At 36.2% G+C, this 16,035-nt stretch overlaps 2 long non-coding RNA genes across 5 annotated transcripts in view; one reads left to right on the forward strand and one right to left on the reverse strand.

The window, feature by feature from the left end:
* LOC125165454 (uncharacterized) overlaps nt 1-16,035 on the reverse strand; it is a 256,415-nt gene that overhangs the window by 153,427 nt on the left and 86,953 nt on the right. For all 4 annotated transcript variants that reach the window (XR_007152110.1, XR_007152109.1, XR_007152111.1 and 1 more), the window contains 3 exons: nt 11,471-11,532; nt 7,856-7,968; nt 6,132-6,188 (listed from right to left, as the gene is read on the reverse strand). This is a non-coding gene — a long non-coding RNA (uncharacterized LOC125165454). The remainder of the gene's footprint in view (nt 1-6,131; nt 6,189-7,855; nt 7,969-11,470; nt 11,533-16,035) is intronic.
* On the forward strand, nt 3,316-14,793 carry LOC125165455 (uncharacterized). Its single transcript, XR_007152112.1, has 3 exons — nt 3,316-3,420; nt 4,095-4,242; nt 14,452-14,793. It is a non-coding gene; the product is annotated as an uncharacterized LOC125165455 (long non-coding RNA).

Raw genomic sequence — 16,035 nt, forward strand, 5'->3', positions numbered from 1 at the left:
AAAAAGCTTAGAACTACATGGAATTTTTCAACCTTGCATACTGTATAAGGACTAGATAAAAAGATATTGTTTATGGATAGTAAGACTCAATATTGTTCAAATATCAATTCTTCTCAACTTAATCTATAGATTAAATGCAATCTCAATCAAGATCCCAGAAAGATATTTTGTAGATATAGACAAACTGATTCCAAAGTTCATATATAAAGGCAAAGACGTGGAGTAGCTAACACAATAAAATGAGAGGAAATCTATGTGACCTTGTGTTTGGTGATGAGTTTTGAGACACAACATTAAGTGCATGATCCATGAAAAAAAATTGATAAATTAGACTTTAATAAAATAAAAATTCTTGGCATCAAAGCATATAAACAACAAAGTGAAATGGCAACCCATGGTTAAAATGGTAAGTTTTATGTTATGTGTATTCTACCACAATTAAAAATAATTTTAAATTTAAAAACTTCTATGAAAGACATTGCTCTAAGAATAAAAAGACAAGCCATAGACTCAGAGAAAATATTTGCAAAACATATATCTGATAAAGGACTTGCATCCAAAATCTACAGAGGATTCTTAAAACTCAACAATAAGAAAATCAACAACCTAATTTTTAAAAGAGCAAAAGAAAAAAAAAGAGCAAAAGAAATGGATAGGCACCTCACCAAAGAATATATACAGATGGCAAATAAGCATATGAATAGATTCTCAATGGCATGTCACTAAGATGATGCAAATCAAAACAATGAGATGGCATTACATATTTTTATAAAGGCTAAAATTCAAAATACTTGAAATACCAATGACTGGCAAAGATGTGGAGCAACAGGAATTCTTATTCATTGCTTGTGGGAACACAAAACCCAATAGCCACTTTGGAAGACAGTTTGGAGGGTTCTTACAAAACTTACCAGAATCGTATCACATCGTCCTGCAATCCCTATCCTAGGATATTAACCCAACTGACTTGGAAACTAAGTCTTCACGGAAACTACAAAAACTCCAAACTAATTTGCAGACAGAAATCCTGCCTGGGCCATTAGTAGAAGGAATTATCCTCCACAATACAGAACCAAAGCCTTTATCTTGCACACAGATAAGACCCAAATTCACAGTATCCATAAGGCACAGAGACCTTGAATAAGAAACTAGCATATAGGTCCCAAACTGGTTGACCCAACCGGGTCCTGCTAACAATGAAACGGCAACATGTAAAATCCAAGAAATGTCCAGGCCTTTTAGAGATGAAACTCCCAATGGAGACAAGCTTAGGAAAAGCCATAAATGGAGAACTCATACTTTATACTAAGGAAATAAAGATCCAACAGACAAGAAAGAGATTTTGAAAATATGTTTAAAATATTCATAGAGATCAAGGAAGCAAGAGAATCCATGAAGAACAAAGATCATTTTATGAGGAAAAAAAAAACCCACAGATGTATTTGAAAAGGAACCAAATGGAGATTCTGGAAATAAAAATGGTCAATGAAATTTTAAAAACTTTAATAGATAAGTTAAAGAGCAGGCCTACTAAGAGACCAAACCAAATCAGTTGAGAACTGAAAATGTCTGCTCTATTACTCCAGCAAAAAAGATGACTGCTTGAATAGGACAGTGGCAGTGAGAGTAGAAATAAGTGGAGAAATTTAAGAAGAACTTTGAAAGTAGAATCAACAAGATTTGGTAATGAAGACTCCAGCCTCCCAATATATTCCTTCCTGACTTAGAAGAGAAGCATTGTGGCTGTGGTTTGAGCTGATGTGGTAGCTTCTTCTTAATGCCTGGCCTGTGGTAAGCACTCACTGGTGCTGTTGTCCATTGTATTGTTGTTTTCATTTTATGATTATCACCATTAAAGTTGATATGAACAGCTGAAAGGTAAAGAAGGAGGTGTTGAACCTCCTACTAAGGAACATGTTATTGCTATCCCACTGTCCAAATATTTTATAGGAAAGCTTGGTGTTAGAGCTGCTCTGCTTCAATCACATTGCAAAAAAAAAAAAATGAGTGGAATATGAAATAAACCAGGTAGCTCAAAAACATATATCATTGTATGTAACCATGCACAACATGATTAAGAAAGCAACCCAAATCAGCACTGGAAAGACGGAATTATTAAGTCAGTGACACTGGCACAGCAGTGACAAAGAGCAATGACACACTATTATCACTTCACCATGCTGACACAATTTTAAAATTTAAAAAGCACATGGGAAAAAATTGTAACAAAATTAAAAAAGATGCAGTTTCAAAGATTTCTTTTAAAAATATGCAGAGAGGCACCCGGGTGGCTCAGTCAGTTAGGTGTTTGACTCTTGATTTTGGCTCATGTCAAGACCCCATGGTGGTGGGATCAAGCCCCAAGAGGGGCTCCACACTGAGTATGGAGTCTGCTTGGGATTCTCTCTCTTTCCCTCTGCCCCTCTTGTCTGGCGCTTACTCTTTCTCTCTCGTGGTCTCTAAAATACATTTTTTTAATTAAAAAATTTTAAATATGCAGATGTGGGTTTTCTGGAAAAATTTCTCATCAAAGTAAGAAATAACTTTTATGGGAATATGCAATCCTCAACAATGTGCAGTAAGGGGCGCCTGGGTGGTGCAGTCGGTTAAGCGTCCGACTTCAGCCAGGTCACGATCTTGCGGTCCATGAGTTCGAGCCCCGCGTCGGGCTCTGGGCTGATGGCTCAGAGCCTGGAGCCTGTTTCTGATTCTGTTGTCTCCCTCTCTCTCTGCCCCTCCCCTGTTCATGCTCTGTCTCTCTCTGTCCCAAAAATAAATAAACGTTGAAAAAAAAAATTAAAAAAAAAAAAACCAATGTGCAGTAAAAATAAGCACACTCTTACATTGCTGGAGGAATAATAATACATATAGCTTTAAAAACCCCGTCAGCATGTTTTAAGAGGCCTAAGAACATTTATGCTTTTTAGTGTAATAATTAAAATCCCAAGAATTTACTCTAAGAAAACTGTAGAAATAGAGAAATACATGCATTGCAATGTTGTTTATAATAGCAAAAACACTGGACACAGTCTAAGTAGTCAATCAAAAAGGAGGGGTTGTAATACATGGCATGGTTATTTTAGATTATTACATGGCCATAAAAATCTATTAATAAGAAATTTTTAATAACTAATGTGCTGATTATTCTCCATTTGCTCCCCATTCTGCCAGATCCATTCTCTCCCATTCTCTTCCTTGATCTGTCCTCTGAGAAAATGACTAGTACAAACTGCATCATATAGATTCTTGGTCACTTCCGTTTCCACGGAGCTCCAGAAAAACATAATGTCTTTCCTTCACCCTTGGAACCCAATAGCTTCCTGTTGCTGCTAGCCTCTGATGCCCACCATCCCCTGTCCTTAATCCTAACCACACTTCTCTATAGAGCCGCTTCATGAAAGTCTCTTCGTTAAAACCTGAGTAAGTTTCCTATCCAGAGATGAGATATATGTGAATTCTTACATCATAAAACTGCATAGTCTGTATGATCTAATGTGAAAATACATAGAAACACTTGTTAAGAAACACACAAACGTGGAGACAAGCTTCTTCTGAGAAGTATGAATAAGACACATTTCTTTCATTTGTTTTCTACTCCCCAAATTTTTTACAATAAATAATGTATAATTTATTAATTTCAATTATTATTAAATTACATATAATTCTTTTATGATAGAGTAACAACTCTAAAAATTAGATGAACATATTTTAAATATACCTCTTCTTTTTAAAAGTGAATGAAGTTGGCTTTTTTTGACCTTCAATAGATTTTCAAGAGGTCACTGTTCTTTTATAGAAGGATTCCAAGTCCTGTTGTCCATATCAAAATAAATATTTTTGCCAGAAATTGTTCTTACTTTTCACTTTTGACTGAGGCCTTTTTATTCTTAAAAGGGTAAAATGTGGCATCTAATTTTGTCTCTGCTTCTTTGGGGAGAGGAACTTTAGTATATTGCTACTAAAGACATTTTCATCACATCTAACCTGGCAAGCTTCCCTGTATTCTTCACTTTCTTGGTGTTTAGAGAGCTCAATTAATGTACTTCTGCTAACTTTGTTGTTGCTATTGCTGTTGTTACTCACTTCCTTGCTAGGAAGATGGGGTGAAGTTTCTGACTGGAAGCATAAGAAGAATAACTAGATATCCTCTATCCTCCTGTGTCTCTCAAAGCCCGTCCCCTGCAGAGACCATGCATCTTCCTTCACTCTTTCATGCTGGAAGTGGTACAGCAGTCAGCTCCGGTGAGTGTGGTGAAATGAGATCTACCCCAAGTCCAGTGCTTTCTGTAAATGGATGAGGTTGCCCAAATCCTTGGATCCTGGTGGCAGGCCCATTTGGCTAATGGACCTAGAGCCACAATCTGCACCCTGACCTCTAGCAGTGACAAAGGCGATATCTTGCCTGACATATTTACTCATTTGTTTCATTTCTCCAATCATTTCGTAATTATGTGGGAAAGAGAGACGTTATTTGTTGGTGGCTTCCTCAGAAACTGCAAGACATACTTTTGTTTTACAATTATAAGTATATATATACCACTTTGACTTGACAATAAAGCCTTCTGGTTGGTTTGAGTTTTGCTATATGTTGCTGTAACTTGGATGCCAAAGGGCTTCACACCATTCTTAATTTTTTTTTTAATGTTTATTTCTGAGGGAGAGAGAGAGAGAGAGAGAGAGCAAGTAGGGGAGGGGCAGAGAGAGAGGGAGACACAGAATCCAAAGCAGGCCCCAGGCTCTGAGCTATCAGCACAGAGCCCAACTCAGGCTCGAACCCACAAACCGTGAGAATATGACCTGAGCTAAAGTCGGTCGCTTAACTGACTGCGCCACACAGGGGCCCCAGGCCTCACACCATTCTTAAACAGTCCATTCTTAAACAGTCCATTCTTAAACGAGTAAACAGTAATTTCTTAGAGAATCCAGAAGGTCAAACAGCAGAAACCAAAAATAAAAATAAAAAATAGAGTTTAGATCCTTTGGGGAGCTGGTAACTCCCATACATCAAGAGTAGGAATGCAGGGGCACCTGGGTGGCTCAGTCGATTAAGTGTCTGACTTGGGCTCAGGTCATGATCTCACAGTTTGTGGGTTTGAGCCCAGCGTCTGGCTCTGTGCTGACAGCTCAGAGCCTGGAGCCTGTTTCGGATTCTGTGTCTCCCTCTCGCTCTGCCCCTCCCCTGTTCACGCTCTGTCGCTGTCTCAAGAATAAATAAACATTAAAAAAATTTTTTTTTCTTAAAATTTTTTTTAACATTTATTTATTTTTGGGACAGAGAGAGACAGAGCATGAACGGGGTAGGGGCAGAGAGAGAGGGAGACACAGAATCGGAAGCAGGCTCCAAGCTCTGAGCCATCAGCCCAGGGCCCGACGCGGGGCTCGAACTCACAAACCGCGAGATCGTGACCTGAGCTGAAGTTGGATGCTTAACCGACTGAGCCACCCAGGTGCCCCAAAAAAATTTTTAAAAAAAGAGTAGGAATGCAGTTACTCAGCTGTATGCAGATGTTCCCTTTCCTCTTATCCTTTTAGCCCTGGAATCCCAAAAATGTTGGCAAAATAAGTATTCTATATTATTCTTTTTAAAACTTTATTTTCTGACACAACTCAATAATACAACACATAGGAGTTAGGCAATCAGGCCACCCTAAAAAAACAACAGATATTTCTTCTAAATATCAAGATAGCAAATCAGAGGCATTATTGCCTTTTTGTTCCCCATATCTTAAGCATTAGTCATTCAAATAATGTCAAAATCTTTTATAAGTATTTCTATTAATTCCACTTGAATAGATCTTCATTTAATGAGCCACTGTGCACCCTTATTTTCGTCTTAAATAAAATAATTTTAATGAAATAATTTTGTGTCAATTTAGATTTTATTGTTGCTATTATTAATACTATGTTTTAATGTTATATTCATTATGTGATCTGTTAATAAAAATCTGCTAAAGGCAATCCATTTGTTTCAGAGTTCAAGAAAAACTGGTATATTCTGGTGACAATTTGGCAGCAAGAGATCATTTAGCAAGGACATACTTTACACCATATGATGAAGCATGATCATTCTGCTTAAGTGGAATGGATGAAAGATTGTTCATTAATCCTACAAAAATGTATTAAGTACTTACCATGTGTCAAGTACTGTGCTCCTTACTGGGGATACATTGTCTCTGCTTTAATGGACCCTAAAAGAAAAATTATACAAATGATATACATTAATAGATGATCACACAAATAATTATATAATGATAGATTATGAAGCATACAATAAATAAAAATTTATATTGTGACCAGGATTGTCAGGAAAATGTAAGGAAATTTGATAGATAGGTTAAATAAACTCTTTGCCCTACAGTTAATAAAAGTTTTTAGCCTCTAAAATGTACTTCTTGCCTCTAAATTGAATCAATATAGGAACTTGGAATTTTTATAATCAACTCTTTAAAATTCTTTAAAATTCATCCAAAGACAATTATATGAGAAAAACAGTTTTGTCAATGTTATAGACATTATGATCCAGATATCAGGACACCAGACCTGCATATATGACCCTTCCTAAACTCCAATGGGAGCCTTAGGAAAGTAACTTTGCCTCTGTGGAACCCAGTTGCTTGTCTTGCAAAATGAAGTATTGGCCAGGTCATCCTGAGAACCAAACCAATCTAAATTCTCTGATCTATAATTTAAGAGAAATATTCTCTATGACTACAGAATAAGTTTGTGCCTGTCATATAGAAATTACCTGTCATAAACAAGCTATAAGAATTTGATGTTAAGTGAAAATACAGAATTGGATCCCTTTAGTACTTTATTAATATATTACTGTGTAGACATACTACATAGGTAAAAATAACAATTGCTTCCTGTTGTGAATATAGCATCTGATTTTCCCAGTATATAGTTTCCCACAGGTACATCTGTTCTCTAATGGAAGTTGGGGTGACACATACTAAATAATGACCAGCTCAATAATATTGATTTATATATAAATAGTAGCCACCCCAGATTTTTCTCTTCCCCCAGAATAATGTAATAACCTGCTATACATACTTGTGGAAACACTCCATTTCCTCAAAATACAAAGAACATTTGTAACTACCTATTTAATGTCTTTCTTCTCCACTAGACACGGTATCTTATTCACTGCTGCATTAACTTTTGACACATTAACAACCAACCAAACCTAGAGTCTTAAAACAACAAATCTATTTCTTCTTCACCATTTTGTGTTGACTACATTTGACCCAACTGGACCCAGCTGGGCTTAGCTAAGCATAACTCTAGGCTGCGTAAGTTTGTATCTGCTCCACATATTGCTCATTCTGGAACCAAGGCTGAAGAAACACTGACATCATGCAGTATAGTTTAATGAAAAATGACAATAATGCAAGAAGAGAGGTGCCTGGGTGGCTCAGTTGGTTAAGCGTCTGACTGAAGCTCAGGTCATGATCTACTGTCCTGTGAGTTCAAGCCCCCTGTCAGGCTGTATGCTAACAGTTCAGAGCCTGGAGCCTGCTTGGGACTCCATGCCTCCCTCTCTCTCTCTGACCCTCACCTGCTCATGCTCTGTCTCTCTCAAAATAAATAAATAAATAAATAAATAAATAAATAAATTAAACATTAAAAATGTTTTAAAAAGCAACAAAGCAAGAGGAAATAAATGGATGGTGGATTCCTAAGTCTTATTTAAGAATGGTCATACAGTCGCTCCCGCCCTCATTTCATTGGTCAAAGCAATCACAGGGACAAGTGCAAAATCAATAGAATGGTGAAGTATACTCTCCTCCATGACAGGGAAAGAAAGATGAATTAGTGAACAGTAATGAAGTCTGTAACAGCTGCCTATACTTACCACTTAACATAGTCCATGGCACATAGTGGATGTTTAACCTTTGTGAGGAATTCATAAAATTGTATAATATGTCATCCATCTTCCCAAATAAGTCCATATTCTCTTGTCTTTCTCTGTAATACAAATGTATTTTCCCTCTATGTTAGAAACTTTAATACTTTAATTTTTCCCAGATTCAGTATGGCCCAGGAAACAGTTTGTCATCATATCCCTAGTTCCAAGTTCACTGGCTTTCATATAGTCAATGTTCAACAAGTATTTTTTTAGATGAACAAAAAATAATAATAATAATAATAAAGGAATGAATGAGTCCGTAAGCCAAATGCTAGATGTGGGGGGTTTTTTGTTGTTGTTTTTGAGGAGATTTTTTTTGTTGTTCATTTACACATAATAAAGCTAAATCTGACTTCTAGTAAGTGTTAAATCCTAAGGTGTTCTAGCATTACTTTCCATATAAATTTAGAGAGTACTCCTTTTTGTGAACTCTATTTAAGTGTTATGGTATGCTACTTAGAATTAGTTTTGAAAGTTAAATATACTCCTACTGAGATTATATGGGCACATGGAAATGGTCTTAAAGACCAATGAATTTCAACCCTCATACTTTAAGGATGATTATCGTTATCTTTAATTTATTATTCACTATCTCATGAAGGTATTTTGTTTGGATGTATTTGTCATTACTTTTCATTAAAAATGCTTTCATGTATCTATTATACCCAAACCTCTGATATACATGATATATAAGAAACAGTTTCTTTTATTCAGGTTTTTCTATCTGCTTGAGTAGATATGCTATGTTTCAAGACAGCTACAGTAATATTTGTGAGTACCAAATAAGTAAAACATACCCACAGGAATTTAGATAAAAGAGATAAGGTCCTACAAGAATGATTAAGAAAATCTCATGGAAGAAATACAATTTAATTGAACCTAAGAAAATGAGTAGGATCTCCATAAGTGAATTAGAGAGGGAGGATATTTTCAGGAGAAAGAATATAATAAATAAAAAAGCAAAAGGTATAATTCAGCAACATCAAGAAAGTCAGAGTTAAAGCTGTGTAGGGAGATAACTAAAGATAAGGCTGGAAAAATAAGTAGAGAACATTGTGAATGAAGACATAAAATGGTGAACTAAGGATTATCAATTTCATTTTGTAAGCATTGTAGAGCCAATGAAGTTTTTTCACGAGGGAATGTACCACAATGAGTGTATTTTTAGGATTATTAATTTGGCAATAATATAGACAGTGGATTCGGTGAAGAGTATCACAGAGGCAATTTAGGAGAATGTTTCCATCACTGAGGTATGAAGTAATCACACATAAATGAAGGTGGATGGCTGTAATGTAAGAAAGGACTACAGAGTGAGTACAAAGTCAGATGTACTGGGACTGAAACAAAGATCTGTATGGCATAGTTTCACTGATGGCCTTGGAATTCAGATCAGAGAACACTGGGGCCAAAGTACTGAAAGAACATCAAGTTGGGCTTAGATCTAGAATCTGAAAATGGAAACAAGGTCAAGGGCAAGGGTTAGTTACTTCTGAGATAAGCATAATTCCTAAAATATGAACAAATCCAAGAGACATACCTTAGGGGCAGACTATGAGTATTATTAGCCATAGTCCAAACTGAATAGGGCAACTGGATTGTGGATTTCAGACAAGAGAGGCTATACATTCATTTAAAAAAAAAACAGTTAATATTGGACAGAATTTATTAAGTGAATAAACTAATATTGATTCTTCTAGCCCAAACCTAAATTTTTCCCCCACTGGAGAGTATGAAAAATTCAAAATAGTGTTTGTAGAAGTAATGGAATGGTAACATTTGATGTTGCCATGCAGCACAGCCTGAATATAGACAGTCCATGCACCTGAGTACTAGGATTCGAAGCAGAAGGGACAAGATGATGGTAATTCACTTCAGGGAGATGAATTTTACATGGTTCATGTTGAAACTTAACTTATGAATTCTTATCAAGTAAAGAATAATTTATATGGTCTTTGACAGCCAGCCATGTATTCTTAATCAAAGAAAGGCGTGTTCCATATTGTTAATGTTATTCAGATTATGCAATCTTGAATTTTCCCATTATTACACTAGCAATTTTTTCTGTAGTAAGATTTCTAACATGAAGTAACAAACATGCCAATAAGCCTATATACACAGAGAAACAGAGGGAAGAGTGCTGGAGTGGTATAGCAGAAGGTGGGGGGGAGCAGAGAAATAGAAAAAAAAGAAGAGGAGGGGTTGGGGGAGGAAGAAGAGGGAGAAGAAGAGGAGAAGGAGAAGATGAAGAAGAAGAGGAAGATGAAGGAGAAAAAGAGAGATGGGAAGAAAGAACTTTTGTATTAGGTTAAGCTGAAATCATTAATCAAGATATAATAAAAGCACAATTTACAAATATAAAGACAATATATCTAAGATATAGTTCCTTCCCAAAATATTTTTAAAAATATTTTCATTGCTTATGGATTATGATTTCACCACATAATATTATCAAGTGATGAACTTTTTCATCTACAAGTTTGTTCATTTGTTGTATGATTCATAGCCCCAATACACAGAAGCCTGACTGCTATGTCACTGAAGGGGAGACTTGAGATGCAGCCCTGTGCCTTTGTTCCTTGAAAACTTGTCAGCAGATACCGAAAAAAATCATATATGTTTTACTTGCCTCTAGGTACCAGGATACCAAAAATAAGATTTCTTCTTGTTTGTAAACTAAAAGTTTTTCAGTGTAGAATATGTAATGACACAAGAGTTCAGTGGCAAGAGAAACCATTTATTATTAATGATCGCAGAACTACCAAAACAATAAAATATAACAAGGGCAGTAGGTTTCAAATATGTGGCCATCTACGAGATGTTTAATGCAGATGAAAGCAATATAGTATATCTGTGGTCACCGTCAATAACACATTTCTCTGAAATAAAACTTTCATTCGCCTCTCATTCTCTACACATACCCAACCTCCAAAACACTTTTTACTTATAATCATTTCTACTATTTGGAGTCCTTCTGTCAAGTTTCTAATTCTATAAATCTCTTCCACCTTGATCTCTCTTTTGGTTTTGCTTTTTCCAAATGTGGGTAAGAGAGGTTGTGTGTAAGAAAGAAAATTACAAAATGCACCAATTTCAAGATTGAATTGTTGCTTTCTTGCCTCTCCACCCCAACCTTAAAGCTCACCAGCAGCATTAATGCTCCACGATTAGGAGACAACAGCAAAAACATAGCGAATATGAATTGTAAGTCAAGGGAGAAAAATCTAATGAACTCTGCCCAACTGAAACTGTCATCTCCTAAAACAGTCATGAGAGTCGGAATCTCCTGTGGAATTTCATAAAAATAAATATTCTTTGGGAACTACTCCCACAGAGATTCTGATTCAGTACGTCTGGTGAAAGGCCAGAAATGTACATTTTTAACATGCTCTCCAGGTGAAACAGATGGATGGCCTTACACATTGCAATAATTATTCTAGAAATTGCAGGAATAAATACTTCTCATTCCTCATTTGACTAACAAAGAATAATTGATAGTGGAATTGATAGTGATGGAGACATAGGGAACAAAGGTCCAGGTAATTATAAAATTTACAGTACCTGAGAGGACAACACAAAGCCAAAATTAGACCTTGTCCTTTGACTTTAGGGTTTCAGATCTCCTGAAAAGTAAGAGAAAGATAGATTGGATTGTGGGAGCTAAAAAACCACACTCCTGTCAGGTTGCTGCCATATATACTAAAATACAATTGATCCCATTCATCCCCATTTTGAGCCCACAACTGCATACTTTTCCAGTTCTTTCACTATTTTTACCATGTACTAATTTACCATCTCTTTCAAACCCAATTCCTTGGTCACCCTTACCTCTAGGTCCATAAGTTTCACTGTCTTCCTTAAATTCCAGCCTCAGAGTCCTTCATTTCACCACGCCTATTGTCAACACCTTCAGATACGTGACATTGTTGCCCACATTATGTGCTTTTACTAAATCCCTAAGCTAAGATGAACCCAGTCCTGGCGTCTAGTTCTCTCCCTCCACTGATCACCACTGAAGAAAAACTACACAGTCATGCATATTGATACTATTACAATATATGATTTTTCCCCTCAACTGGGCTTTTAACCCCACAGCAATCCTTTTATATATTTCTAATCAGTGCTGACTCTATTTCCCCACAATAGCTATACTAAATCTTCATCAGTTTGTTTGAAGGCACTATTAATTTTCCCAATGCAAAAAAATAAAATCCATCACACATGAGCTACTTTAACGTTCCATTGCACTATCTGTAAATGCCCATGTCTGCCTCTCTACCAAATACTTACACCTGTATCCATAGCTGTGCTCCTCTTTACCCTATTCCCTCCTATCCCAGAAAAATAAGTGCTTCTAAACAAAGCTAACAAATCTATCCTATCTTCTCCAAAGAGCTGTCATTAATTTTACCTTTTTGATCCTTATCCACTTTCTTCATTGCTCCTTTTTTCTTAATATTTTCATGACTATCCCATGATTTTTAAAACACTCACCTAATTTACATTTCTCCCTAAAACAATCCCTCCTCATTCTCTTACCTTTTATTGGAACTCATAAAATGAGGATTTAAGCTATTTTTTTACATCTTCCATTCATTCTTTAACTCTCTACATTCTGCCTTACTACTCCCATTACTGCTCAATCTTTTTACTCAAGCTGACATTGCTAACATCAGCAATGACCTCCTCATTTACAAATCCAGGGAATGCTTCTCATTACCTATCCCATTTAACTCTGGCACTGACATCTTCTGCTTTTGTGCACTCTTCCTTTGGGCTCTGTCATAGCATTCTCCCTGGTTTTCCTTTCATTTGGCTGCCCCTTTCCTAGAGTTGTGGACATGAGCTTTGTAGTCAGACTATTTCCACCATTTACTAACTATGTGACCTCTCTGACCATAGCTCCCCCCACACACATAAAAGGGAGATGATAATAATATATACTTCTTAAGGTGGCCATGAGAATTAAATGACAAATGTGTTATAAATACTTAACGCAATGTCTGAGGAATAGTAATGTGGTACAGTGATTGGTAGACAATGTGGTGTTGATCCATACGTTGTATAGTTGTTATTGATATTAATACTATTGTTATTGTAACTACTCCTTATGTCAAAATTTTTCCACATGAACCCTTTTTTATGTTTGTTAAAATAAACATTTCTGGGCTTTACCCGAAAACCTAACAAATTGGACTCTTTGGAATAGATCCCAGTAATATGTATTTTAAGAAGATCCTTGGGTGGCTTTTCTGCTTATTAAAGTTGGAGATCCACTGTATTATTTCCTTCTGTTAGTGGGGACCTTGGTATCAGACAGACCGGAGATCAAGTTTAAGGATAAAAACTTGAGTAAATTACTTCCTTCTTAACTTTAGTTTTCATGACTATAAATGTAGCTTAGTACCAGCAACTACATAGACTTGTTGAGAAGAGAAAACTTGATAGTGTGTATAAATGGTCTAGCACACTACTCTTTATACGACCACTCAACAAATATTTATACTATACCCCATTTTCATCTTCTGTCAAAAGGTGAAAATAGCATGAATGTGATATAAAGAATAAATCCTCTCCCACCCTGTATACCTACCCTCCAGGATGTATCTGTGTAAGTCTCTAATGATAGAGTTTTAGTTGCCTTATTTACTGGGAAGTCCAGTAAGTGTGACAGTAAATTAGAAGGCAATAGAGCAGAGAAAAAGTGTAAGTATGGCAGTAACTTAGAGCCAATAGACCAGGAAAAATGGAATGAAGTTAGAGTGTCAGGTATTATGAAATAAATTTAAAGTAAACCAGGCGTTTTGGCAGGTAGGTCCCATCCAACAATGAATATTGTTCATGTGTCAAAATCTCCAGCACAATCAGCATTATGTTTGCTAACATAGGAAATCCAAAGAGTTCTAGATTTGACCTCTCCCACAAGGACCTAATTAATATCTAATTGGCTTAGAAGACTAAAACACATGAAAAATAAGATGCAAATGTAAGCCATATTTTTCTATTGAATTAACATATAATCAGCACTTATATATATAAAGTCATACTATTTGCTAGAGGTGATTCAGTTGCTTAACCATATTACAAACAAGTAGTCAAGAATGATAATCTGTATAGATAATATAATACTGATAACATAGATAATATAAGTGGGTTAATATGGAAACAGCCCCTCTCAAGTTTCCATATTAGAATTTCTGTAGTACGACCCTTTTTTAAGTTTATTTATTTATTTTTGAGAGAGAGAGAGAGAGAGAGAGTGCAAGTGGAGGAGGGGAAGAGGGAGAGAGGGAGAGAGAGAATCCCAAGCAGGCCCCACACTGCCAGTGCAGAGCCTGACACAGGGCTCAATCCCACAAACCATGAGATCATGACCTGAGCAAAATCAAGAGTTGGACGCTTAACCAGCTGAGCCACCTAGGCACACCTGTAGTACCACACTTTTAAATTCTCTTCCAGTTTAATTGTTCTGGGTTGGGGGGGGGGGTGGAAGTCTTTGTATGACTAAGTATGAAATTAAGTATATTAATTTCTCCTTTCAGTTGTGAAAGAGAAGAAACATTGCTGAAATAATCATGGACTGCTCCATGGAAAAATCAGGAACTGAGCTGGGACCTGAAATAAGGCTTGGAAAGCTGAAAAAGAAGACAGGGCTGCACTCAGACCAAGGAAACATTAGCAAAGGGAGGGGGTTAAGAATGAATATGGTATGTCCATGGAATAATAAGAAGGCCAGTAGGACTTCAACAGTTCCCTAAAGTCATGTTACATGGAGAGGATGTGAGTGGATATGGAGAGACTCAGAAGCCTGACATGGAATGTAGACTTGCTTCTATGGAAATAGGGTCACTTTTTAAAAAATGAAGATGAAACAATGAATAATATTATTCTGTTAGTCATGTCCATTGACTCCACAACTGGCCACTTGCAGTTAACACAGTCAAAGCCAAATGCTAGGCATTGCAGGAAATAAAATTGAATAAGACATAGTACACTGCTCTCAATGCCACTGAAAAATTAGGACATAAGATAATGACAAAAACAATTATAATCACAGCAGAATATAAATGCTACCAGAGAGACACATGATATTACTATGAGAGGAAGTAGGCAGCTTATGAATAGCAGTAACTCATGATATTTGAATGGGACCTTGAAGGATAGGTGTTATGTAGGTAAAGATAAGAATAGAGAATTTCTGGGAGGAAAATAGTATTAGAAGAAGCTGCTCATTTCAACAAGCATCGCCTGCCCACTGTGTTCCAGGTCCTGGATTGATACTGGGGTATAAAGTAGCATCATAACCTCTGCTCTTAATTGCATAACACAGACGAGCAGAGCACTTGTTCTCAGGGACATTTGGGGAGTTCCATTCATGCAAAGCCTTTATATATGAGGAAGTAATGGAATGAAACTGGGAAGACAAATTGAACCAATATATTAATGAAAGTCTTAAATGCCAGGTTATGGTTGCATTGGAAATCTGTTGCTATAGTTTTTACCAAGGGAGGGGAATTATGAGAATTATATTTTGGGCAGTGTAAGCTGGGAGGAATGCATAGAATAGATTTTAAAGGAAGAGATTTTAAAACCAGGAGGCTATTATTACCCTAATAAAGTATGGAGTGATAATAGCCTGGGATAGCTGGTGACAGCAGAGTATAACAAGAATATGTTAATGTTCTAGTCATTTGCTAAGAGTTTCCCTGAATAATCTCACAAAATCCCTGTTACAGGTGCTTTTATTACTTCCTATTGACAGATGAGTAAACTGAGCACAAAGACATTACAGAACATGCCCATGTTCCACAAATTCAAAATGATGAAGCATAGGCCATCTCCAGAAATTGCACTTTTTAACCACTGGCTATGGAGTCAAAAAAACACCTAAATTTTGAACTTGCACATCTAAGTAAAAAATAGCTCAATTAACAAATACAAGGAGGTTTTAAATACTTTTTTCACTGAAAAACTTTACCAGCTTAAAAAAAAGTTGTATCATCCCTCTCCTAAATCAGACTCACTGAAAGCTTTAGTGGTTTTCAAATTCAATAATAGAATTTTAATAGCAGAATATATCTCAGAGAGTATTTACTCCAACCTCACAACTTTACAGAAAAGGGAAC

The sequence above is a fragment of the Prionailurus viverrinus genome, chromosome B2, assembly GCF_022837055.1.
Source record: "Prionailurus viverrinus isolate Anna chromosome B2, UM_Priviv_1.0, whole genome shotgun sequence".
In the NCBI taxonomy this organism is placed as follows: domain Eukaryota; kingdom Metazoa; phylum Chordata; class Mammalia; order Carnivora; family Felidae; genus Prionailurus; species Prionailurus viverrinus.